General features: G+C 41.6%; 1 protein-coding gene and 1 non-coding gene across 3 annotated transcripts in view; both read right to left on the reverse strand.

The window, feature by feature from the left end:
• LOC120903017 (protein CBFA2T3) overlaps positions 1-25,767 on the reverse strand; it is an 83,093-nt gene that overhangs the window by 38,151 nt on the left and 19,175 nt on the right. The gene's annotated exons all lie outside the window — the stretch shown is intronic.
• On the reverse strand, positions 6,678-6,750 carry Trnav-cac. Its single transcript has one exon. It is a non-coding gene; the product is annotated as a tRNA-Val (tRNA).

Here is a 25,767-nt window from a genome sequence, read left to right on the forward strand (position 1 = left end):
TTGGTGCAGTTGAAGGTAAATAAAATGACGGAAGTGGCAGCGCGCATGGCGAGCGCGTAGTTGTGCCAATGTTCATGGGGAGCAAGGTCGATGAGTGGGTGCAAGGTGTAGAGGGGAGGGGGTAGAAAAAATGGATTCTTTTAACGTTCAAACTAATAACGAAAGTTTCCCTTTTTGCACAAAGCCAAATGTGGAGAGCCGATTCGGGGCCGGGTAGTAAATTTATGTGATTCGAAGCGGATGGTCGGAATGATTTTTCCTTCCCCGTTTTGCACCGCACCTCCACCAGAATCCTCCCATTCGATTGAGCCGCATTCCAGTTGCGAAATGCTTTTCTGTGATTTTGATTGTAGAATTTGCATGATTTTGTTGAAGAATTTATGTAGCAATTGCACATTTAGAATATAATTTAATGTCAATTGTAGATAAATAGGTTAATTCACAAAAATAGCTTCGAAAAAACGTGAATGAATAGGAATGACGAAGGAAAAAAAATCCCAGGTAAATAATTAATAAGAAAGCAATGTAAAGAATAACAATAGATAATGATAAAACAAGAACAAATAAAAACAACATATATAGAGTAATATTTAAAAAAAAACAGAAATAACATGCGAAAGCATTAAATGGTAAAATATAGATAAGATTAAGATTGTATAAAGGAGAGATACAAAAATCAACAACAAAAATGAAATAAAACTAAAGGAAAAAACATTATGACAAAAAAGAAAAATAATCGCAAAATATGAAAATTTGTTAATATTTATGAATAAGCAAACAAAAGATACAAAACCTACTGTACACCATCAAATACAACAAAAAACAAAACACATCAAGCCGTAAATTGTTGTTCGCTGATAAAAATAAATAATCGTACAAAATGAGCTTTCATTTCAGTCCATTCGAGAGAGAAACAAGAATTTTGCCGACTCAATTAAATTGGCCCGAGCGCTTCCGCCTCCACCCACGGGGGCTTTCGTAAGTTCAGGCTCAGCAGTTTTTCTTTCCCGTTGTTTGCCTTCCTCCTCCTGCTACGATCAACTCACAGTGGGGGTACAATTTTGCTTCAACCATTTCAAACCCTCTCCAGAATTACTTCCCACAGCATCGAACGGCTGCTTGCCAACTGCTGCCGTTCGACATTAGTTTGAGTTTTTATTTATTTTTGTACACTTCATCGCTCGGTTGGTCGTCGTCGTCGGAAGCCGCGCGCACGGTTGGTGTGAAAGGCGGACTCCCGCTCAGGCCCACATTTGAAATTGCAGCACATTGTAACGATTGCCCGGGCCTCCGGCTGTTCCCATACAGCCGACTGAATTGGGCAGAGTTCGTGTGGATGTAGAGCAAAGAAAAAGAGGTGCGGAAAAGAAATTGATTCCCGCAATGGTGCCACGAATGGATCATGTGTCTTTTTACTGTTTCCCACTTTCGGTGGACACCTTTTTTTGCGAAGAGAAGTACCTTGAAACACACTCTCAAGTTGGTTGTACACGAAATGTTCCTTCTCTTCATGGCGGGGCTGTCCATTGGTGACAGTTTGAGGTCTCCTTTCGAGAGCTACTACGAGCCAGCACTAGTTAACATGTGGCACTCAATCGAAGGGCGTCCAATACGCGCCGACACCGAAGGTGGTCGATAAGCTCGGAAGTAGAATGAAACCTCCAAGCATGCAAGAACGATTTCCCTCTAAGAAATTGGAGCCGTTTGGAAGAAAGCCGTTTGCCGCGTTCTGCCGTCGACAGTTGGGGAGTTTTTCATTCAAATTGAATCAATGTTACACCATGCCCACCACCACCACCAAGGCAGCCAAGGTTGCAATTTATGTCCTGACGCAGGGGGCTGGCTGGGACAGAACCAAGGAGTGTACAATTTATTGGAATTGATAAGTTTTAATTTAAAATTTCAATTAACTGCCACAGCACGGTCGGTGCGGCCGACTTCTCGGGTCGCGTTGGTGCGATACCAGTTGGTACCATGCTGCCCGCTTCCGGGTTGAGCTCAACTAAGAAAGCGAGGGTAAGCTTTGCCAGCTTTTTTTTTGCTGGCTCCTGCCCGATCCTTCGGATTGCAAGATGACAGCGATCGCTTTCCCTGCGCTCATGTACACACACACGCACCTCGAAGTGGCGAGGGTTAGTTAAAACGTGCGCACGGTTAACTTTATCGAATGGTTATTTATGTGACACGGATTATTGAGCCAACCAGGCCAACCGCCGGGGGTAAAGGAGAGTTTCCGTGAACCGTAATTGAAGCACCAACCTCTCACACGCAAAAGCTTTTAGTTTTTGTTTCGCTGTGCTTCAAACAAACAGGTGGAAATGCTTTTTTGCTTTGTTCGCACGGTTGTTTCGCCGCTCAGGTCAGGTACAGTCTGGTGCGGGAGTTAATTATACGCTACACCTGTTGGGCCGGCGTCACGATTAGAAGGGGGAAAGGTTTTCGCTAAAGGTGTGCTTTTATTAGGCGATAATCATAACCATAAAATAGAAGATAAATTGCTTGAAAAGTGTGAACTTATGCATGTATGAGAGAGTGTTTTGGGCAGATTAGGCTCAGAAGATGGAATTCTAATAGGCTCACTGTTAGGGGAACGTGAATGTTCGGATAAGGTTTTTACAGTTTTTAAGTAAATGGTATGCTTTAGTAATGTACGAAAGGATAAATTATAGGAAAATACCTAGTTTATCATGCAAAATACACAAACACTTTTCGCTATATAATGACGATAAAACAAGTCGAGAAATCAGGACGAACATCAGCAACAACATTGTTGACGCCTTACGGTAGACAATTTGCATTCCACATTTAGAATTAGGACAACTAGGATAATTAGTACACATAGGATTTAGATTGCTTTCTCCCCTGTGTGTATCCGTTGCTAAGGTGAATTTTGCTGTCTTTCTTCTCGATTGTTTCTTATCATTCTCTCTTCACGTTGAATTTGGCGTAATGCACTTGAATTAATTCAATTAACCATTTTCAGGAAACTATAAGTGTAAAGTAACAAACGGTTCAATGTCTGGTGGTACGTGTACATAGTAGGATCTGTCTGATTAACGAAAAATCAAACGCAATTAGATAAGGAATACAAGATGAAAAATGAATGAAAAAATGTTTTCAAACTCGCTTTTTATGAACTAAAAAATGCCTTAAAAACGTGAGGTTTGTTTTATTACTTACATCTACCATTATAAATAAATTTGAATGAAAGGAGCAATGAAATTAACCTCACGTTTTTGAGGCATTTTTTTATTAATGAGATAGGATCAAACATTGTAGCCAAATTATAAACAGCATATTCATCTTTGTCATTAGCATTCGATCCTTTCTTATTAATTTTTAATGTTTTAATTTTTAATTTTGGGTTTTACTAAGTAATACATTTTTGTTAAGTTTTAACAAATTATTGTTCTGTATTCTACATAAATGTTGCTTGTTTGTTTTGTTTATCATTTTCATTTCATTTTTGCATTAGTTTTAATCAGTTTTTACTTGTTTAAGCTGTTTTTTTTATTTTGTTTGTTCGCTTGCAAATGTTTTCATACTTGTTTGCGTTTTTAAAACAATATTAAACATTCCCAAGTTTGTATGTTTCAAGCTTACTTTTACTAAATCGTTGCTTTTTATTCTACTTAAATGTTCTTGGTTTGTTCTATAAAATTGTTTTCTTCTGCGTGTAACTAACTTGTTACTTTTATTAAAAAAAATTAATTACTTGTAAAATAAAAATAAGAGAGTTGCAAGAACACCTACCATTCATATTCTCTATAAATTTTCAGTATAAATTATTGATTGGATCAATAATTTGGAAAAGTTTTCTTTGTAAACATAGTTTATGCAAAATTTAAAAAAGCCGCATTTTCGTCATTATCAGAACATTGTCATCTCCAACTGCCACCGGCAAAAGATGCACCATCAATCGTATCCTCGCTGTGGAACGATTTTTCTCCCGGGGCCATTCAGTTCCAAATGATTGTTCGTTAATTAAACCTTCTCCGATACCGATCCTTTTGTACCGAACCAAAAAAATGCAAACAAACAAACAAAAAACGGCCCACGCTCCCCGTTTCAAAAAAGCGCACAACATCAATCGCATGACATATCGGACCGGAAACGCTTATGACTCAAGAAACGATTTGCAAAAAAAGGAAGCAACAAAAAAACCGAATCGCCCCTTTCGAAACCAAGCAAAATGAGAATCAACTCTCCATCGCAATTTCACCGCTCCCTTTGGGAAAACAATTCACCCCAACCCCAACCGGGGGGCCACCGGTCGTTGCAATGCTGAAAATGATTTCCGGGTTGCTTTTTGGTGCTGCGCCCCTATCCTTCCGACCGCCGTCCGGGACTACTCACTCAATCAATCGCACATTTCGAAGTTCAATCAACAGTCTCGACACGCGCTGGTCGACATTTTCTTTTAGCGCAACCCTGTGGGTCGCACCTGTGTCAGAGTGTTTGTGTGTGTGTGAGTAAGGGTATTTTTCCAGCTGCATCGAAACGGAAAGCAAAATTCGAATTGCACGGAACACCACGGAAAGAAAAAGTGGTTTGGGAGCAGTGTTTTTCCCACCCCGGGTTTGTTTCTTCCCAGTTACCCCACAAGAACTCCGCACCGAGAAGGAGTGTGTGTGTGTTTGTGTGGTGCATAGTGCTCATGATTGATCACTGTTCCGAAGTTCGGTACAATCAATTTTGCTGTTGCCGACGTTTGACGTTGACCTGGCTCTTCTGGCAGTTGACGTCCCCGGGCCGACCCGGCCGACGACTAGGTGCGAGAAAATCGGCTGCCTTATGCGGCTGATGATGGAAACCTGACGACAGCAGGCGCACTCGATGCAGCACAAACCGCCCGTCAATGAGCCGACCGGGGTGGGTACCAGGCTTATACACAAAAAATAATAGACCCAAACAGTGCTGGGTAAGCCCGTTGGTTGCAGAACATGATCTTGATCCGATGGAAATTCGTCACCGCCGGCAAGGAAACTCCATTCCGATAGGTACGACGGGCGGCGAGCGATTGGAATTCGCCTTCGGTACAACTCATTTTGTGCGGGAGTCAAACGGGCGAAGAAAAAACACAAACACACACACCCAGACATAGAACCCGTGCAACATGAAGGATGTGGGTGAAAAAAAATCCAAACAACCAAACATCACATACATCAACGGCAGAAATCGAAAACTTCGGCCCACATCGCGCGAGCGCGCCCGCTTGGCGCTGGCAGCCCGTCGAAACCAGTCGAACTCGTGGCTTCCTTTACCCGGCTTTATGTACTATTTTTTTCCTCCTCCGTTGTTAGCTGTGGCAGGGAAACGCAACACCCACAATCAGCCACAGGCTTCAACCATCACTTCTCGCCATCAAACGCAGACGATTCCCGCATTTCCCGGCCGCCCGGATGCCCCATGCTCATGGGCAGGCAAAAACAACAAGCGGAAACATGCGATTCTCGAACTCACGAATGCACCCACTGGCTGCACTTAGATGACCGATTCTATTACCGGTGCCACACAATGCACAATGGCCGGACCACCATCATCGTCTGTCGTCGATTGTTGGGGAAGAAAAACAAAATTGGGCCCCCATTTTGGTGGATACAGTGAGCGGACTTAATACGGGCACTAATCACCCACGAATGTTGACCCAACAGTGGACATGAGCCCCGGGTTGATGGCAATGTTTTTGAAATGGGTTGAAGCTTCAATTTAGCCAATTTCTTAGCCAAATGGTATATTTTAAATAAGTTCTTAAACTTTTGTTTAATGAGGATTGTTTGAAAGAAGTATTTATAATAAAACGTTTGTTATTATAATAGAAATTGCTTATCAAAAGCACATTTTGTCGTACCCATTGCAGTACTACAAGCGCATAAAATACGCCTGGAGCTATGCAAATTTACAATTAATTAAAGATAACATTCAATTTCAATCCTTCATTGTTCAACAAAGAGATTGTGTTATTTCAGCGCTATTTATTTACTTCTCTTTACACAAACAACTCATAACAAGTAAAAACTACTTTTTACAACTAATAACAATTTATGCAAGAACATAAAATTTCAAAATTAGTTTTTAACTACCACTTACTTAAGTTAAGAGAGATTCTTCTAATAGAGACCACCTTGAAAGCGTATAAAATAAATTTAAAATGAACATTTATGCTATGGTTACTGTATCGTACACGACCTTAGTAAACCAAAAGTAAATCAAATTCTCTTCAAATTCTCTCATAACCAGGTTTTATGTATTTCAATTACTTGGAACAGTGGTATTCATCAGAATCTTCTTTCATAGTCTTTAATGTGTATTGTCGTAAGTAATTTTTTTTGTAATTATTTTTATTTCAATCCAAATATATGTTTATTAACTTATTAACTTACTCATTGTTACATATTAACATTATTATTAACATACTAACTTACGCAAATCCATTAAGCAGATTTTTTTTGTTTCCGATTATATTTAATACAAAGATTAAGAGCACAAGTTTTAAAATTTTACAACTTTTTACCAAATTTACATTAAATAATTTTGTAAGTAGGTATGTAAATTATTAGAAAAATACGTATTTTTAAAACCATCAGTGTATGTAACATTATGTTACTTAAAACAAGAAACATAATAGCTTGACAGCTCTCAATAAAATCTAACAAATCATTAAAAAACATATTCTCTGTTTCCGCCCGGGTTCGAACCGGGGACCTTCTGCGTGTGAAGCAGACGTGATAACCGCTACACTACGGAAACCGATGTGAGAAGCGATGCTATAAACGCACCACATTGACACAACAATCTCCATGCGGTGCTTCTATCAGCGATCAAAGACGAAAGTATTAGACGATGAATCTTACCGCACACACACACTCACACAAACACACTCAACAAAGTGCTATCAAAAACGAAACGAAATTCCTTCGCGCTAACCAGCGCTAAATGCTATCTGCTGACACAAACAAAAGAAATCAAAAACACTCACACGCCTCTGTCGGAGCCAATACCCCCCTACCCAGTCGCTACTCTGGGAAACCACCTTGGGAAACGGGAGCGACGAGGCTCGGCCCATCTTGCCACCAGTGTCGGTGACATTTTCCGACCCTTCTTCGAGCAGCAACAGCAGCAGCCCGTGTGAGATCTCGCAAGGTGCAGATGAATTCGACACTCAAAACCCCGGTGACAAAGGCACACAAGACGAGCAGAGAACGATTAGAGGGAGTGCATGGGCTTGTGTGTGTGTGTATGTGTGTTGCATTTTAGGGAAACTTTTTCATGCAAACGAAGAGGGCGGTATAATTTCCCATCACCGTCATCAGCAGCCACGCGGCTGTCCGTGATGCTGGCCAGACATCACGCCAGCAGCATTCGCCGTCTCCGGGCACAGGGAAGGGCGTTGAGGAAAAAGTTCGCCTTAGCACCAAGCAACAGTTTTCTGCAGACGGCGTGCCCTTAACCCTCGTCGTTTTCGTGGGGGGAGGGGCGGTTGGCAAACGCTGCAAGACATTCTGCAATCTGCAATCTACCTTTTTCGCCGAGCGGTCGCTGGGATAGGGAAGGATTACTGGTTCACCCTCATAATGTGGCACACCAGAGTGCCGAAAGGGAAAAACTATGTTAACAAAACGGAAAGGGGAAGCACGATGGAAAACAAATCACAACCATCGGCCTTCGCGGGACCATTCCGTGCGGGACCGGCATGTTTTGGAATGCCAGCGCGTCAGCATCTGTACACACGCTCGGTTTCCCCGGGTTTTGTTTGAAATCGCTTTGCTTCAACTCTCAACAGAACCCCTAGAAGACACTTGTTTTTACCCGTATTTCATCATGCCGTTTTTTCGAAAACGAAACCCCGTACAACGTTTCAAGGTAAGCCGCATCCTTCAAGGAAGATAGATTTTAGTTCACGTATTTTCTAGATGCCAGTTTAAAGGTAAGATAGTACACAGAGTACAAGGTTTTAATCACACAAACGACACTATATTTGAGCAGATGGTTTTTGGGAAGAAAACAGCGTCAGCACAACCTGTCCGCTAGTGGCAGCTGCTTCAATACCACGTGCGGTAATGCCGGTGTTGTGAGTTTTACTAAATGGCAATTGGTTGGGCAGCTTTTTGTTTAACATTGCTGGTATTCTTCACTTCCTTGTAGTTGAAGTTTCTATTATCTTCAATGTAATTTTGAACATTAAATAGAAAATTAAAATGTAATTATGACATTCAAAAGCTTTTAATAAACAAACTTAAACGTTTGAAAATGTCTTTTTTTTTACATCTTTACAGAAAATATATCGTTTTTATTTCTAAAAAATCGAAATATAACGTCAATTATTGACGAATAACAAATGTAATAATAAATACTATTAAATTCATAAAAAGAAGATAAAAGAGCGTTAAACTACAAAAACATGAAAATGAAGAAATAAAGAAAGTAACATAGGGATCAAAAATGTAAAAAAGGAAGCAATTTATTATTTATCACACAAAAGACTAAAATATGAACAAAACATAAATAACCTCCAAATAGACAAAGAATGAATAAGTCATTTGGAATGAAACAAAAAAAACAGCAAACTAAAAAAATATGTTGAAGCCCAAATGTCATCTTGTAATATTAGTCATTCGTTGGCTTTTATACACATTTTGTTAATTAAATACTTTTTGAATATTTTTAATTTTGGATTTCTGCTTTACTTAAAAAACACAAAATATTCGTGTTTTAATAACAGCAAAATATGTTCATTCAATATAATAATACAAAATAAGTAGATTGTATTATTTTTTTTGTTTGTTGCAAAATCCGCTTTGTTCTTGTCGTTATTTTCATACTAAAGATAAATATAAATATAAATCTTGTTAACGTTCACGTTCATTTCCATCAATCCATTGTTGTAGAAAAAAAATTGCTCAACAAAAGTTCTTCTAAAGAAGGTTAAAACCACCTATCAGCCCCATCGTGCACACTCAGCACACAAATACCCAACCGACCAGATACAAGCGGGCTGCCTGCGACATCTCGATAAGAAAGAAACGCCACTCTTCCCCACTTCCACTGCGCACGTGTGTACGTGTGTGTTTCCCAACCGTTTGCACTAACGCCACCGCGCCTGCAGGTGGGCAGCAGCCGGCCGTGCCGATAATGTATTTCATCTCGGAGCACTAAACCATCCCCGGGCAATGGCCAGGCGTCCACCACCGACTAAATCCCAATCACTGGCATACCACCGACGCCACCACCATCATCGCCAGTGCTACACAATCCGTTCCGAAAACAAACGACAACAAACCGCCATCACAAACACTTGCGTTCTCGTAATGGTCCAACCCAACCAGCACGCTCTGTCCCACTCGAAAAGCGTCCCGCCATTTCCACATGTGCGTCTAAGATTTTAATGGATTGACGACAACCCAAAGGGACAGAGTGGCCTTTCCTCCACTATTAATCCTTGTGTCTGTGTGTGTGTGAGCAGGTTTCGGGGTGTAGCAAGAGGGTGAAGCGGGTGTGTTTCATGGTGTTTCACCCACATCTTCCTTGGACAAGGCGATGGTGTGCAGTGATGCACAGCAGGCGGGTGTGTGCGGGCAAAGGAGGACGCAAACTTTAATGCAACATACTGCCACTTCACCATGTGCTGGAACAACACACGCATCAGAGCCAAGTTGCAGCAGTACCCAAGTATGTGTGTGTGTGCTGTAGAGGGGTGGGGTGATATGGTATTCCATCCTTTTTTTATTTCAACAGCCTTCTTTCTTCGTTGTCGCTCAAACTCGCACATGTTTGGCTTGCCATTCACCAGGGGTGAGTGAGCGGGAGGAAGGTTTACCTGCTGCCAGTTGCAAAAGCCCGGGAGAGGATGCATTTACCGTGCAGACCACCGGGGCAGACTGGGGCGGCCCACTGTGGCTGCAAGTGTTTCTAATCTTTCTACAAAGTGAAGCATAATCATGCAGTTAAGCGAGTAGCTGGTAGAGCTGTTTATAAAATAGACAGTACAGCTTCTATGTAGGTTTATAAATTGAAACCAAAATGATTATCGCTCTCCTCACAAGACTAAACTTTATATATGCATGAAAAAGGCATTATAGTATCTTCATGGATACGATTTCAACAGAAAAAACGAAGCAGAAACCCTCTGAAGGATGAGTTTGTTTTAAGCTCACAGCTCTGGTTAACAGTTTGATTTCAGATTAAATTTCAGACAAAGATTTTAAGCTTTCCAGAGTTTAGATAACTAATTCAACACACTATTTTAATCACAACTCAAAGAATCTAATGAAGAATACTTTCAAGCATAGTTAAGAAATCAAAATTACAAAGATTTTACGGGTTAGAGCTGAAGCCTACGAGATTTAAATGGCTACAGAAAGTCTTTAAAGTTCCTTAAACGTATGTCCAATTTTCCACAATGCCTAACGCAATAATGGAAAATCCCAAATGAAATCACGAGAGAGCTCTTGGAGTTCAGAACCATAGGACAGGTATATCGATCATCAGCTCAGGGAATTATGTAGCTCTCAGAATCAGAGCACTCATTCCTGAGTTCAATGCTTGATTCGTTGTTAGTTTCTGATACATCGTAGAGATGAAGCTTAGATCATCTATAAATTGAGTTCCTCGGATAGACATCTTTTTACTTAGAAACTCAACAAGAATAGACTCTTAAAGATAAGAATTAAAGATAATAATTTTTCAATCAATACACCTTCAAAGACCGATTTTTCTTGAAAATGTGTGAGATTTGTATGTTAATGTGTCGCATTACCTGTTGCACATTTTGATTTCGAGTTAGTGTCAAGGTTTGTACTGCAAAGACTTTAATTCTTAATGGGAACTCAGTTGTTGTTCCATGCAACTTAAATTCCCAAATACAATTCTATTGTTTTGGACACAACTGGGATCGTTTTAAGAACTCATTAAAATATTGGCTTGACTGGACCTTGGAGATGTATCATTGCAGCATCCTTGTTATAATTCAAATGATAAAACGTGAGAACAAAGGTGTCATGTATCAATTCTAAATCAACAAATTTGCACTTCCATAAATACTAACTTATATGATCATAGTTATAAAAAATAATACTGAACATTTAAGAACACTGCTTGAAGTCAACCAATTTCTCTGTAGAGTCCTCTGACAGTCCAAGTAGCCCAAGTATGACACTGTATGATGTAACCAGTGCTCTCGTTCAATGTCTTGTACAAAGTGTCCACACACTCCCCCAGTGACCGTTCCGGAACAGGCCTCTCGCACTCTTCTGTTCTTCCATCTGTTCGCTTCTCAATCATGTTTACGAAGGACCGGTAACAAGATCGCCATTTTTTACACATGCTCACCCATCCCCAAACCATCCCCCTTCAGTAGACATTGCCAATAACAAAAACAAAAAAACGGAAAGGATTCTGATGGAAAAATTGTAATAAGACACTGGCAGAGGATGGAGGATGAGGGAATAGAAACAGGACCCGGCAGAGGATGGGCCCATGGTACCATGTCGGTTAAATTGTACCTCCGAGCCGAGCCATCCCGCCATAAAACATGTTGCTCCATTCGCAGCCCCCGCAGCGGAATGGACACAGTGAAGATTCGGAGGACAGTTTGGAACGCAGAGGAGGGGAAGGAGTGTGAGAGGAAGGAAGGAAGGGTACAAAAACATGGCGCCCGGGCTAGTACGGCCGCACCATGCGGTCCTGCAGTGATAAAGGAAATAATGTTTGTCTTCCTTCTGACACCATATGATTAAAATACCTAAATAAACATATTTGAAGCGGGTGACACATATGACCATATGCTGCACACCCTCACATCTTTGCGTATGTGTTCCCCACATCAATGCTGCCTCCCTGCCAATGTTGGGCGGGGTGGGTGGTGGCAAAACCTGTCCCCCTGCTGTTTCAATCGCACCGGCAAGCATTTAACTGCGAGAGCAAAATCGCGCAGCTGCTGCTGTTGCTGTTGCTGCTGTTGCTGACGAAGCGAAAGTGGCCATCTTTGATGAAGGATGAGGGGAAAGCATGGACGGGGAAAATGTTTTCCCTTTTTCCAGCACTTCATCCATCCAGGCAGGCGAAGAGGAGAAGAGGAGAATTTGGGGAACAAGATCGCATTTGTGGCGCGCGATTTTCAATCTGTCAGTTACTTATCGGCAGCCATATGGCGTGTTTCACGTACCGGCTAGTGCAACTTTTGTATTCACAGAAATAGTCCTGGGAAAAATGCTTCATTTTCAACGCTGTAATGTACTAAAAAAAAATTTTCAACGCAAAAATGTACTAAAAATGTAGTAAAAACTACATAAATGTAGTAAAAATAACCTATTGATTTCAAGACGTCTTTTCAGCTAATCAAATAAGAACAATAACTCTACCTTTCAAATAGGTCAGGTCTACCATCTCAAAATCAAAACAACAATTTCTGGACAACATCACCACTCCTAACGCACTACAGGCACATATTCCACACCTCTTTAAGCCGCCTGACGTAATAATGGTGCGTAAATAGTTGTGTGGCGAGTGTGAAGAATTGCAAAGGCCAAAAATAAGCATCGCAAGAAGCAAATTATCGGCAGTTCTCTTCCCCCTGAATGAATGAACTCATCCATACAAATGTTTGGTTTGTTGATTTCTCATCAGCACCATAAAACAATGCGTAACGAAAGAAACAAACCCGACGGGCGGCAAACCAAACCAAAGCGCGTTTGTGAAGAATGCAACTGTTTCTTATCTCGTTACTTTTCTGCTTTCCATCTCGGGACGCGGGTTAAATATCTTTTCGAGTACGGCTTTTAAGACTTTTCCGCTCCGGACGATCGTCCTGCCCACCACAGTAGTTGTGTAGTTTTTGGCTCACCCAAACACTCCCGTCCTCTTTCTTATTTTTCGGAGGAGGTCTGCAGTTTTTCAAAAAGCACGATTGCGAAACGATACGCCATTTGCCATTGGTGTTTGCACTTGAGCACACCCCGGAGGGAAATGATGTAGTTAAGAGAAAAAGAGAAGGAACCTGCCAGACTGTGTAAGATTCAACAGATGATTTTCTGTAAGTGGATGCTCGAGTGGCTGGGAACGCGTTCGGTTTTGGTGTGGGAAACACGAACGCTCTAATGCTGAACTGCATCGAAAAACGGTTATATAGATTGAAGGGATACATCTTTTAACCATGAGTTCCATTACATTTCACCGCTTCGGGTTAAACGTACAAACCGAGGTAATTCCGTTTAGGATAAGAGATCGAAATGCCAAAAAACGGGGGAAAACCATACCATAAAATTGTGTTTGCATAGAGGCGAAAACGAATTGACACGCGTGTGCTTTCACACGCGGTGCGATAAGCATAGTTTGTTTGCTGGGTGAGATTGGAAAACTTAACTGGTGCTTGGTGTTGTGGTGAAATATTGCAATAAAACCAAATCAAAATGAATAGAAACAACCGTATAAAATGGGATTGTTTGTAGTGTGTTTCACTCCACGGATTAATGCCGTTCTAACAGATTATGTTACAAATGAAAGATCATAAAAACAACAATTTGCAATTTGCACAAACATGACCGTTTATAGTCCGTTGGGTTGAATGGTAGATTAACTCTATTGAATCTCTATAGTTTTTTTAAACTAAAAATATGTTTATAAACGTTGTTTGACATCCTGTATCCCCTGTTTACCCTTTTCTATATGATCCTCTTTACAATGCAGTTTTATCAAACAATATTTTGATAATCCTTTGCTCAAGACAATGATATTTTACTGTTTCAGTAATAATTTTACTATTCATCAGTTATTTATCAAAGGAAATATATTGTATATGCCAAACTACCACATGAGCCAGATTGTCACAGTCTCTTGTGAAAACCAAATTGATTAGTTTGATCACACATGAGATTTACGATAGGAATTTGATCGTGATTAAGAATATGGCGAATGACATTTGGATAGAAATTGTTATTCAAAAAACAGTCTATTAACTACAACTTTAGTCAAATGACACCATCTTTGCAGATTAAATTCAATTGATTGTGTATCAAATGTTGACATCAATTCAGCATCCACAATCTCAAACTTCATCAGCCAAAATCCGGTTCAACTTGTCGTTTAATGTAGTTTAATTCTTCATTTATTATTACTTTCAATGGCTTTGACTGTTTGTTGTCTTTTCTCGTTCATTTATTTTCTTTGCCTTAATCTGAATTTGTAAAGCTTCACAGTATACAATTTGTAAACCTACTATTTGTAAAACTACTACAGCATAGATACAGCAGTAGGATAATAGGTACTACTTAAGCATTTGCATGAAAAAACATAATGTACAGCAAATGTCTAGAGCTGGGTTTCATGAATCTTTCGTTGAGATTCATTCATATGAATCTTCAGCAATGAGTGATTCGAATCTCGAATCGAATCTTCAATTGAATTGTTCTTTCGTTGAGATTCATTCATATGAATCTTCAGCAATCGAATCGAATTTTCAATGATTCGTGAATCTCCAAGAATTAATAAATCTCCAAGAATTCATGAATCTCCAAAATTTCATAAATCTTTAAAGATTCATAAATCTCGCAGGATTCATGATTCCTTTAAGATTCATAGATCTCCAGGGATTCATAAATATTTAGATCAAAATATTGAATTTGCACGATCCTATTGTGCAATGGTTAACTCGCCCGACTTAACATTATGCCCGTCGTGGGTTTGAGCCTGGCATTGGGCCCTCCCCTCTTTGCAAAACAAACTATCCGGCTGCTTGGTACTAGCCAATAAGTCTTGAAAGCCTGTATTGGCTGGCATGCTGGCAAGGTTGTTACGCCAAGAAGAATACAAGGTTTTCCAGGGCTTCTCATAGTTGTGAGACACTTTCTTGATTCTTTCTTACAGGAAATGAACTTCATACGATGGAAATTGGACTCTATGGCACTCTTTTTAGACAGGCTCCTTCGAAATACCTAATGGATTTGTCCAACAAGAATGCTATGGAGTTCCCTTCCCATTACTTTAATTTCATTTCACGTAAGAACGAGTCAATAAAGTGTCCCACAGGTATGAGAGCTCCTGGAAAACCCTGTAATAAGAAGCTCAAGCTCTATGAATCCTGGAAGATACATGAGTCCGAAGAGATTCGTGAATCTTTTACAATATATACATCTTTTGAGATTCATGAATCTTTCGAGGTTTTCCGAGGTTCGAGGTTACGTTTATTAGGATATTTAAATTTTTACAACAAATGATTTGATATTTTATTTTATTTTATTTTTGATATCCCAAGCATTTTTAATTCATTACTTAAGTTATGCTCACAAAATAATGCCTTTGCATGATGGAGTCCTGCGTTAGCTACATCTGTAAACAAACATTTTGTACAAATCTTCCACAGTGATCCACAATACTTCACAATTAGCACTCCTTGTATTATTCCCGGCCAGTCCCTTGCAGGTGGGTTGAAGAAATAAATTACTTTCCACTCTCGGCCTTTTCGGAAAGGTGTCGTAGCCACCTAAAAATCCCCTCAGTGTCCCGCCCACCCAGCAGATGCAGAAATACAACGAAGCACACGAATCAATGCACGCAAACTCACAACATCCCAAACGCCTGCAGCCACACAACAGCCAGAAAGTGCAGAACCTTTCCTTATGCACTGGTAAGAGCACAACAAACAGGATCCATGCCCAACGCAATACATAAAGTTCGCGAAAAACCAACCAAACCGAAAGGAGTAGGAAAAAAATCGCTCCAAAACGCACCACCGAAGCTGGATTCGAATGCAGTGCGTGTGCAAAAGAAGAAGAATTAGTGAAGGATCTTCCAATGGGAATGTGGAGCGCGCGCGCGTTCTAAAGTATATTTCCACGCTTCCACGCTGACTGCCGCCGGTGTGCCCGGCATGCTGCAGCACAAACAAAGGAATGTCGATGAGTAGGGAGAGTGAGAGAGAGAGAGAGAGCAGAGGATATAAAAAATACGACACATACAAACACACAGAAAGCGAGGACGCAACGGAAGGGAACGGTGGTGGAAATGATGGCACAGACGGTTGGAAAAGCGCGTTGAAATTAGATTAAAAACCAAATGTTACGTCTGTTTGTGACATGTTTTTATAATTCCATCTTTTTGCTCCTTCCTCTTCACTCGCTCCGCACGTCACCGATCCACAGTTTCTTGCACATCCTGGCGGGATTTTCCAGCGTTCGGAGTGTGTTTTTTTTTTTTTGGTTGCTCCCCCTTACTCACTGTTTTCTTCTGTCTGTGTGTGTGCACAAACGGTTTCCTTCTGCGGGCGTGCAGCAAATAGTTCGCGTCGCGGCGTTTCTCTTTTTTTGAACGCGCGCGATTTTCCTGTGGCCACCCTCGGGTGTCATCCCCATCTCTCACGTGTGTGCAAAAGGGGGGAGGGGACAAAAAGATTACTCCCCCGACTCCCACAGACTCCCACCCAAAAAAAACACTCGAATGAAATCAACCGTGGTATTTAACAATCATGTTGGCAGCATGAGGACATTTCAGGCAGATTGTGTTTCGTTTCGGTTTTCGCGTATGCGTTTTTTTTTAGGTTCAGCTTGTTCGCTGATGTTTTTGATGGGTTCTTTTTTTGCTGTTGGGAAGGCGAATCGTACTAAATATGTTTACGTACCCGTCTTCTATGTGTGACACACACACACAGGGGGGAATTTTTCACGATAAACCACCGCACCAGGGCAATGGCAAATGACAGTTGTTTTCGGTTGCGCGACTACTAAGCGCCCGACCCCGCGTGTGTGATACCGGAAGGACACCGGGCACACAATAAAAGCAAGCAAAAAGGGAAAAAAACCCCACGAAAGGATACGTTACCGGTTTTGCCGGTAAAAGCAATGACGAGAGGACTCGTGTACGGTGTCCCGTTTTCTGCAGGTGTACATAGATTCCGGATTTTCTATTTTTCTGGCTCAAAACGGGGATCCCTTTTGCCCCCAGAAATGCCAAAAAAGGGACACCTTACATTTATGATTTTTATGCCACCCACTTGGTTAACCCACTCGCACGCTCCTATGCCCAAGTGACAGGACCTACATCCCGAAATGGCTCCCCGGGAACGCACGCAATCGTCAAGGGCTGGTGCCTTTGAAGCGCGCAAAGGCATCGCGGAATAAAACTTTTTAATTTACGATCAATATTTATGACGAACGCACGTTCCGCGGAGTGAGGGAGAAGGCTTCTTGTGTTTAGGTTTGGTGCATGTGTCCGTTTGTGTTTGTGGCAAAACCAATAGAATCAATCTGTGCCACATAAAACCGTCGATGGAACATAAACGGACACCTTTTTTCCAGCGAATGTTGTTTTTTTTACGACAAATGGTTATGTTTCGGACTTTATGTGGTCCCATTAGCTTTGTTCTCTACCTCTCTCTCTCTCTCTCTCTCGATCTCTTTCTCTCTCTTTTTTGTGTCTTTCCTGGAGGGGTTGAAATGTGTTCCTTATTTTTACTGATTTTAGGACGTTCCATACGGGCAGTGGCAGTGTCCGTTTGGCTCGATTGGGATGGAAACAACCGCAAATATTCGATACGTGGTGGTTTTTGGATTCGAATTGCACACGGAAGAAGATATGCGACACACTGCTACAAGTTCGGATTTCGGCCACCCATTCGGTTTTGGTTGGATTGCGGTGGCGGCACCTGCAGTAAACTGCCGTTCCGGTTCAATCGGAGGATTTAGCTGGATTTTTTGGTTTTTGTTATGAATCAAAATCAAAATTAGATAGCGTAGCTTCTTTTATTTGGATAGCACTTTTCAGTATGATAGACAAATTTAACAGTAAAATAAAAAGAAAATACCAATAAAGTTAAAATAGATTCAGTAAATTTCAAGAAAAGAATAAATAAATAGTTTTATCACATATAATAAATACTATGCCCACAACATAAAAATGAAACTAATGGAATCAAAAATATTTAAACAAAAATATAAAAAAGACAATTCAACTAACTAAATAACTACCTAAGTCCTTACGAAATAGATTTCAACTCTAACTGTAGAGCACAAATCTGTTTGTGTCTATTTCTAGCTCTCATATTTTCATTATTTAAAATTAATGTTTTGTTTTGTTTTATGCTTTTTGTTTCTTTGTACATTTTACATTTTACATGCAAGAAATAGTCGTTTTCCACATCTTAAGGTGTTTTTACATTTACTCTTAAATTTAAGAACCTATTATTTCATTGATTTCATCGTCTTATATATCTTAAGGTTCTTTTTAAATAGCTGTAGAAGAGTCCTTGAATGAATCTTCAAGTTGTTTAGTTTTCTTCTTCTTCTTCTTTTGGCTCAACAACCGTTGTCGGTTAAGGCCTGCCTGTAGCCACTAGTAGGATTGGCTTTCAGTGACTTTTGGATTACCCTCCATAGCAGGATAGTCAGACTACGATTGCGGCACCGTCTATTCGGGACTTGAACCCATGACGGGCATGTTGTTAAGTCGTACGAGTTGACGACTGTACCACGAGAACGGCTCAAAGTTTTATACTTTCATAAAATTGTTTTCATTGCTTGATAATCGAAAAAAATTTGGAAATTCATTTTTCTGAAGTATATACTGTTATCTATCTATCTATATATATAAAAATCTCGTGTCACGGTGTTTGTTGCGAGCAAACTCCGAAACGGCTGGATCATTTTCAACGAAACTTTGCACACACCTTATGGTGGTATGAGAATAGCTTTTAAGACTTAAAAATCGTTCAGATGTTACACTAAACTTAATTTAATAATGATTTCCTAACTCCCATACAAAGAGCAGGATTGTTGTTGTGTTGTATACAGCACTTTGACACTTGGTGTGAGGGGTCTGGCGATTTACACTCGATGATCGGATGCTGAGGGGATACGGGTACGATATAACTATCCCAAGTAAAAAAGCAATAATGGAATATTTTAGTTTTTTTTTCGGAATAACTCAGTTTGTCGGGCCAGCTAGTTTCAATATAGAAAACATCATAGAGAAAAGTAACAAAAGTAAATAACAATTCATGTTTTATAAGACTTTAACAAGCATCAATAAACTCAGATAATTATTAGTGCATAGTAAAAACGAGGAACTAAAACATACATTTTAAAGTCTTTCCAACTACATGTATCTATATGACAACCAAAAGCCTATTAATCAATACATCGAAAACAATGCTGGCAGCAACGCATTTTCTCACACCCACATTTTCCGCTGCCCAAGTTTAACAGTCGCGATCAATGATGCTACCGCGGGCTTTTTGTGTGTGTTCAGGGATTCGTTTCGTAACCGTTAGATGGTACCAATGCATTGTGAATTGGAGATACTGTGCCCATGCTGGTTGAGAGCGTTGCTTTCACGCTCTCCGGCACCGACCCGACGAACCAGCACGGGGACACCAAAGGTCGTGTGATAATTTATTCCACCGCCCGGAGCTTTGCCTGGCGAACGGGAAGACGCCTGGCCTGCAAGAATTGTGGAACGGCCAACACAGCACGGAGAGGATGCTGGTCCACCATCATCGGGCTGTTGTGCTGCCGCCACCGGCATGGCTCCAACCAATTACGCGCCGAATGCTTCCATCATTTAAAACCAATCAACACGCTCGCTCCAGCAGCATTTTTGTTATAATGCTACACAACTACGCCAAAATCTGCGCTTAGAGGATGTTTAAATACCCGAGGAACAATGTTCCTCGCAAACGGCTAACGCTGAACCAATTTCGGCCGCCGCTTGATGCTGTCCAGAGCATGGTTCCGCCGAAAGATACGGATGCGGATACGCATCTACCGCGTGTGCGCATGTGGTGATCATGGTGAGAGCAGCGCCAACACACGATCGAACGAAGGATGAAAAAAAAAACCGACCGAAAAAAGTAATGCGGGCACTGCCAGCAAGCAGACAGGCCCTGTCAGTGATCCGGGGGAATACACATTAAATCTTCGTTATTCGCACTCGGTAGAAGCAAAACAGACGGAAACAAGTGGAACATGCTTTGCTATGCTATGCCTCCCCAGCAATGTCCAGGATCCCCACGGTGAAGCTTTGCTGTGGTTTAGCCTTTATCGCTGGACGCGGAAATTCTTCACCAAGGGAAACACACATCAAATAATTTTTTAAAACATTCCCAAAACGTTGGTAAAAATACCTCGCACGTGTGTCACCTTGGCGAGACAAAGGTGACAAAAAGAGCCCTGGTTGGTGTGCTTTCGAATTACCGCCACACATACACTTTCCGCGCGTACACAAACAACGCACTATCAATGGGGTAGCATTCTGCGTTGCTAAACACTTTGACGCCACACACCCTGGCAGCCTCCAATGCCACACACAAACGGGTCGGGCACGCAGCAGCTCGCGCCAAGTGTTAAAACAGCTGAACAGCAGCAGCTCGGTCAACATACGGCCGCACGCAGCTGAGCAAACGGATGTGTGTATGTACGCGAACAATACGCGCCAGCCAGCCCGTTGCGCGCGTAACACGAGAGCGTATCTGCGTAATGAGACAGGGTGTGCACGTAAAGGGGTTGTAAGCACGACGTGCAAGGGAGGCGTCATCTTGGCGGTGGACCAGATACGGAAGGGCAGTGCTGATGAATAAAGGTGGGAATTTCCAACAACAGAGAATATGGGAGGAACGGGAATATGAGAGGTATGGGAAGTAGATGGAGAATATGGAGAAGGTTCCTTCGACACAAACAAAAAAGTCTGTAGAAGATTCCAATGATTCACAGATGTGTTCTTCTGAATGTAAAGGTATTTTGCATTATTGTGAAAGTACATAGAAAAAATTGAAAGAGGAAGAGCTAGTATGAATATAATTTGGCTTCCAAAATTAAGAAGATGTTGGATATGCTGGAGCTATGATTCATCCTGCCTTGAAGGAGCATCGAGGATATTGGATTTAGTATCCATGAGAACTCGAATGTTCTGGCACAGTTTTCTTCCGACACACTACTAACAGATGTTGAAATAGGATTTTACCTATTCGAAGTATAGCTTTCAATGTTTGACTAGCTGGAAACAAAAAAAAACGAAATAACAGGTCTTCCTGAAATTGCTTTCCAGACTTTTTGCTGTTTCATCCATGTTGAGCTAGTCGCTTATCAGTCCGGGTTTGCCACCACATTGAACAACCAACTTTTAAGACATACGGTTTTTATTTGCAAATGCGATACGAAGACCTACGATGCGATACAAAGACATAGAACCTAAATAACTTTCTCATAGGCATCGATCATGTCCTGCAAATCAATTCAGCATGATCGCCTTCCGGTGGGTTGATCGTCATCGTCATGTCATGTGACTCCAGGATTTAGATATTCTAAATACCTTAGAAACGCTCAATAAGAGATATTACAGATATTACAGTAAGAGATGTTGTTAGAAGATGTAGATATCTCATGATAACCTATTCGATATTGAGATCATTGGATCTACCACCTTAATATGCTTAAAAGGTTTTAAGAACGAAGAGAGGATACTAAGGACATATAGACCAAACATTATTTACAACATGAATCTGCTCATAATCTCTAATCGCTTGGTGTAAAAACGACAGCTAGTACGCCACATGGGAATTCGATATGGGTCAGATCACGGCTTCAAAAACAAATGTTGTAGCTAGAAGTTCTCCACCAAGGAGCGCCTAAAGCAAAAACACTTATGATCTTGTTCTAATATAATGAAATACTTCGCTGTACCTACTCTTAGAGCTAATAACACTGGCATAACGCTCGCTCAGGCCTTTTCCAAATCATCTGCATCATTCAGCATCACCGACACAAAACGAATACAGGCCCTATTCCTTAAAATTAAAACCTAAATACTTGCTTTCATCAGCCAACACAATCGAGTACGGTAAAACATTCCTCGAAACGGGTGGATGATTGAACAAAACGTATGCAACGCACCCGCTGCCGTTGCGGAACTAAGTCAATTAGCTTGCTGGGAGTAAAACAAAAAACTCCCCTCTGGACACTACACTGCATACACGCATCAAGCATCAAGCGGGCCCGGTCAAGAAAAAACAGACGCAGTAAAATATTTTCAATACCGCAACGATGGACGTTGCCGGACAGAAACCAGATCACCCCAGCGACTCCTCCCAATGCCCGGCATTCCAACGCAATCCGGTACCGGCTCGCTACCAGCTACCATCCAGAAGACCAGACCAGAGCAATAGTATGGCAAATACGCGATGGTAAATGGATGGATAGCAGACACACCTTTTCGGTAGAATGGTAGATTTGTAAATTGTTTTTTTTTTTTTGTTGCCTCTGTTGTTGTTGCTTCTCTACTCATTACCAACACCTTCCTTCATGCGCAGGAATTCGTGCAGTAACGCACAAGTCAGCGTGAGATCTCTGGACGCGCCAACCTGCCTGTTTACCTTTCCGCAGGTGATCCGGCCCGGGAGGAAAAAACACCCCTCCGCACAAACGATAAATCATTTCCCGATCCGGCCAGCACACATGGGAACGCACCTATTGTGTGACGAAAGATGTGCTGCCGTAATGTGATACAATCCAGAGCATGAGAGATCGAGCGAGGCGAGTTCTAATTGATTCGCTCAATGGACGGCTTACGCGCGTCATAGTTTTAAGGTCTTATCGCGCTCGCTACCGAAATCGCTCACCAAACATGCCAAACACGCAGCGAACGAGTACTGCTGTGCCCGCTTGGAACACTTCAAGTATGGTACGAACCTATCCTCTGCCTAGTTCCTGGCCGACACTCCGAACCTCTTCTATACCACCAGCAGCTTTCTCTGCTAATGATGCAGAGCAGCAAACGCTTGAAAAGGCACAGCCGTCTGACCTCGCACCAAAAGCGCGTCCTGTCAAACCTTCCAGGGGGGTGAGTAGAACGGTGGAAATGAAGATTTGATTGGAACCAGAGTGTGTGTGTGTGTGTGTGTGTGTGTGTGTGTGTGTTTGTGCACACCATTCGCCCTGCATTACCTGAAAATAGAAATGGAAGAAAGGAAACATACGGTCAGTCATCGGGACGAAGTCATCAGTGCTCGCGATCGCACGCCATGCACTTTCACGCCGCACTGTGTGTCATTTTTGGAAGCAAAGTTTGAACTTCACCGCGCCAGAGCACGGTAGCATTCTGTCACGAGTGACGAGCTCGTTGCCCGTAATTACAAATACCACCCGGGTAAGTTTGTCTTCCCAACCGGGGCACACAACCCAGCTGCTACCAATCTCCCGGAGGAGGTGGAGTAGAAAATCTGACTGTGCTCCAGGGTTTTGTCCCGTTTTGTTGAGGTGACAAAAACAAAGTAGTGTGAGCCTATAGAGGGCACGGAGCGTTCAAAGCGGGACGTTCTTGCGATCGGTTGGCAGTTTTTCGACTTAATTAAGATCGCACAGTGCTTGTCCCCGGAGCTGGGGCGACCTTGTGCCGCGCGTAATGGGGCTGTCGGCATTGAGGTTCGCCACATTTGTCACTTGCGTCATGTCACGTGAAGGAAGGTGGATGGAAGAAAAATGAATAGAGGAGATGTACTTTTTTTTACTTGAAATGAGTACAATTATGTTTATTTTGAAAAGAGTTAAGATGTTATAAAAGAATATGGGTCAGGGCACACATCGTATGGTTGAGTTAAACGCATTTTAAGCATTTGGTTCCTTAATCCTGAAGCGTTGTCATGTGATTGACGTCAAATCTGCTGATATCAATAGGAATTGTTGACTGTGTAGGACTGAAACTACACTAGACGGCTAGCTAAACAAAATTTCAGTAGATTACTCCGCCAATAACGCATTAATTTTAATTTGCATTCCTTGACATCGAAGCATCATTAAACGGAGCGTTTCTCAACAAACGGTACATTAAGTCGATCGCGATATGTCAACATTAGCTCAATGAGCTCTGATTTGCCTAAAGCAATGCCCCGAGTAATTGCCATAAGACATCATACCAGCATCCAAAACGAGGAGACTTTAAAGATCGCAACATTCTTAATAGACTAATTTATCAATACATTGCATACATTCAGGCGTACAACCTAAATTATGAAAATAACTCAATAATGAGTACGATGCTGAAAAAAAAAAAGAAATCAGTAGTTTTCCTTAAAAAGCCTTCTTATATACTTTGTTTTATTACTTTAGTTTATGTTCCTCAAACCCTTTGCTTCTTAGTTACATAGTTTCATTTCTATGTTCTTGTATTGGATAATCTTTCTTAATTGTTTTCCATGTTTTTTTATGTTGTAATTTTTGAGTATTAATTTTTATCTTCCTAGCATCCATTTCCGTCTTTACACCTTTTCTTTACAGAAACAATGTAATGTACATACTTTTTTATTTACATCTGGACATTTTTTACCTTTTACGTCTTCTCGAAAGAATCAATACAGCAAATTTCCTTATTGTCCCCATCTTGTTACCCTAAACATCTTCCACCCGACCCATAAGTCTACGCGTAATGGATGCCATATCTCTTTCCGGCGAAAGGCTTAAACCATTTGCCACCGCATCTAGCCGGCGATCGAAGTACCTTCCCAACCCCCTCAAACCAACCCTCCCGAAAGCCAATCGAGTTTAATGGCAATTTTATTTATTCATGAAAATCGGTACAAATAACCGCATTTTTTTCTATTTTTTTGTCGATGTACCGACTGGTCCCACGCTTTATCCGCTAAAACAAAACGGTCGGCATACCTCCCGGAAGCCGTATCTTTATCCGCCCTATTCCCGCGGTCTCATATCGCTCGCGGTAAGCTCAAGTGCGTTTCCAATGTTTCTTTTTTTTTTCATTTCGGCCATGGATTGTCATACACCGGGCAAGACAACATCGACACAGAGAAACGCACACAACCCAACCCAGCGCGCCGCTGCTGGAGCAGCTGTTGCTGCCATTTTTTGGCAATATTCTTGGCCCGTGCCCCGGGGATCAAGACAATATTTATATTGGCACGCGGAGGCCACCACCAAAACCGGTTTGGCGAATGGTTGTAGGCCCGCGTTGGGTAGACCTCGGTACGCACCGAACGAAAAAAAAACATTAAAGGGCTTTCATAAAAATACACAGCAGACAAAACAAAACGAGGCAGGGAAAAGTGTAACACAAATGTTTTTTGGGGCAAGAGTGACACCACCGGTTGTGGTAACCCGCAGCCGGATGACGATGTTGTTCTGTTGGAGAGCCCACGGAAAGGACAGTGTCGCTCGCAATATTCCCGAAATTCTAGCGATTAATTTGATTTATTGACCAAACCGGGAAAGCATTATCCGCTGGTACCTTTTGGGTCCAGTGTGGCCCAGCCTGTTCCAAAATGCAGCTGAGCTCGGAACACGGAACACTGTGTCGGGTAGGAATGGGAAAGCTTTCAATAACTCTTTCATCAGAAAGGTGTTTCAAAGGGAAGACTTTTCTATTAAATAATGTTAGTTAATTGAATGAGATGTCATTTCACCTTTCACCCATTAGAAGTTAGAAAAGTATGTACCACCAAAAGCCTATGGCCCACAAACAAAACACAAACTCCAACCTCATACGCGATAAAACATCGCATGCAAATTAATACACCAATCATCAGCGAGGCGTGCACAGCGCACACACGCACGTGCTTCACAATTCGGGTGAGAATCGCACCGACTGTGCCGCTGTGCAAACCAATATTTGTCCAGCATTCGACATTTTCGACGCAAGTCGGAACACGTGCGGTCGAAAAATCCATTATCTATGTTTTTCCACCACCTCGATGTGCCCCGTCCCACCGACAGCTGCCGCTGCAACCCAGCCCCACCCACCCATAAAAAATAACATCGCTCACTTCCAAACTGCTTCTAA

The sequence above is a fragment of the Anopheles arabiensis genome, chromosome 3, assembly GCF_016920715.1.
Source record: "Anopheles arabiensis isolate DONGOLA chromosome 3, AaraD3, whole genome shotgun sequence".
NCBI classification, from domain to species: domain Eukaryota; kingdom Metazoa; phylum Arthropoda; class Insecta; order Diptera; family Culicidae; genus Anopheles; species Anopheles arabiensis.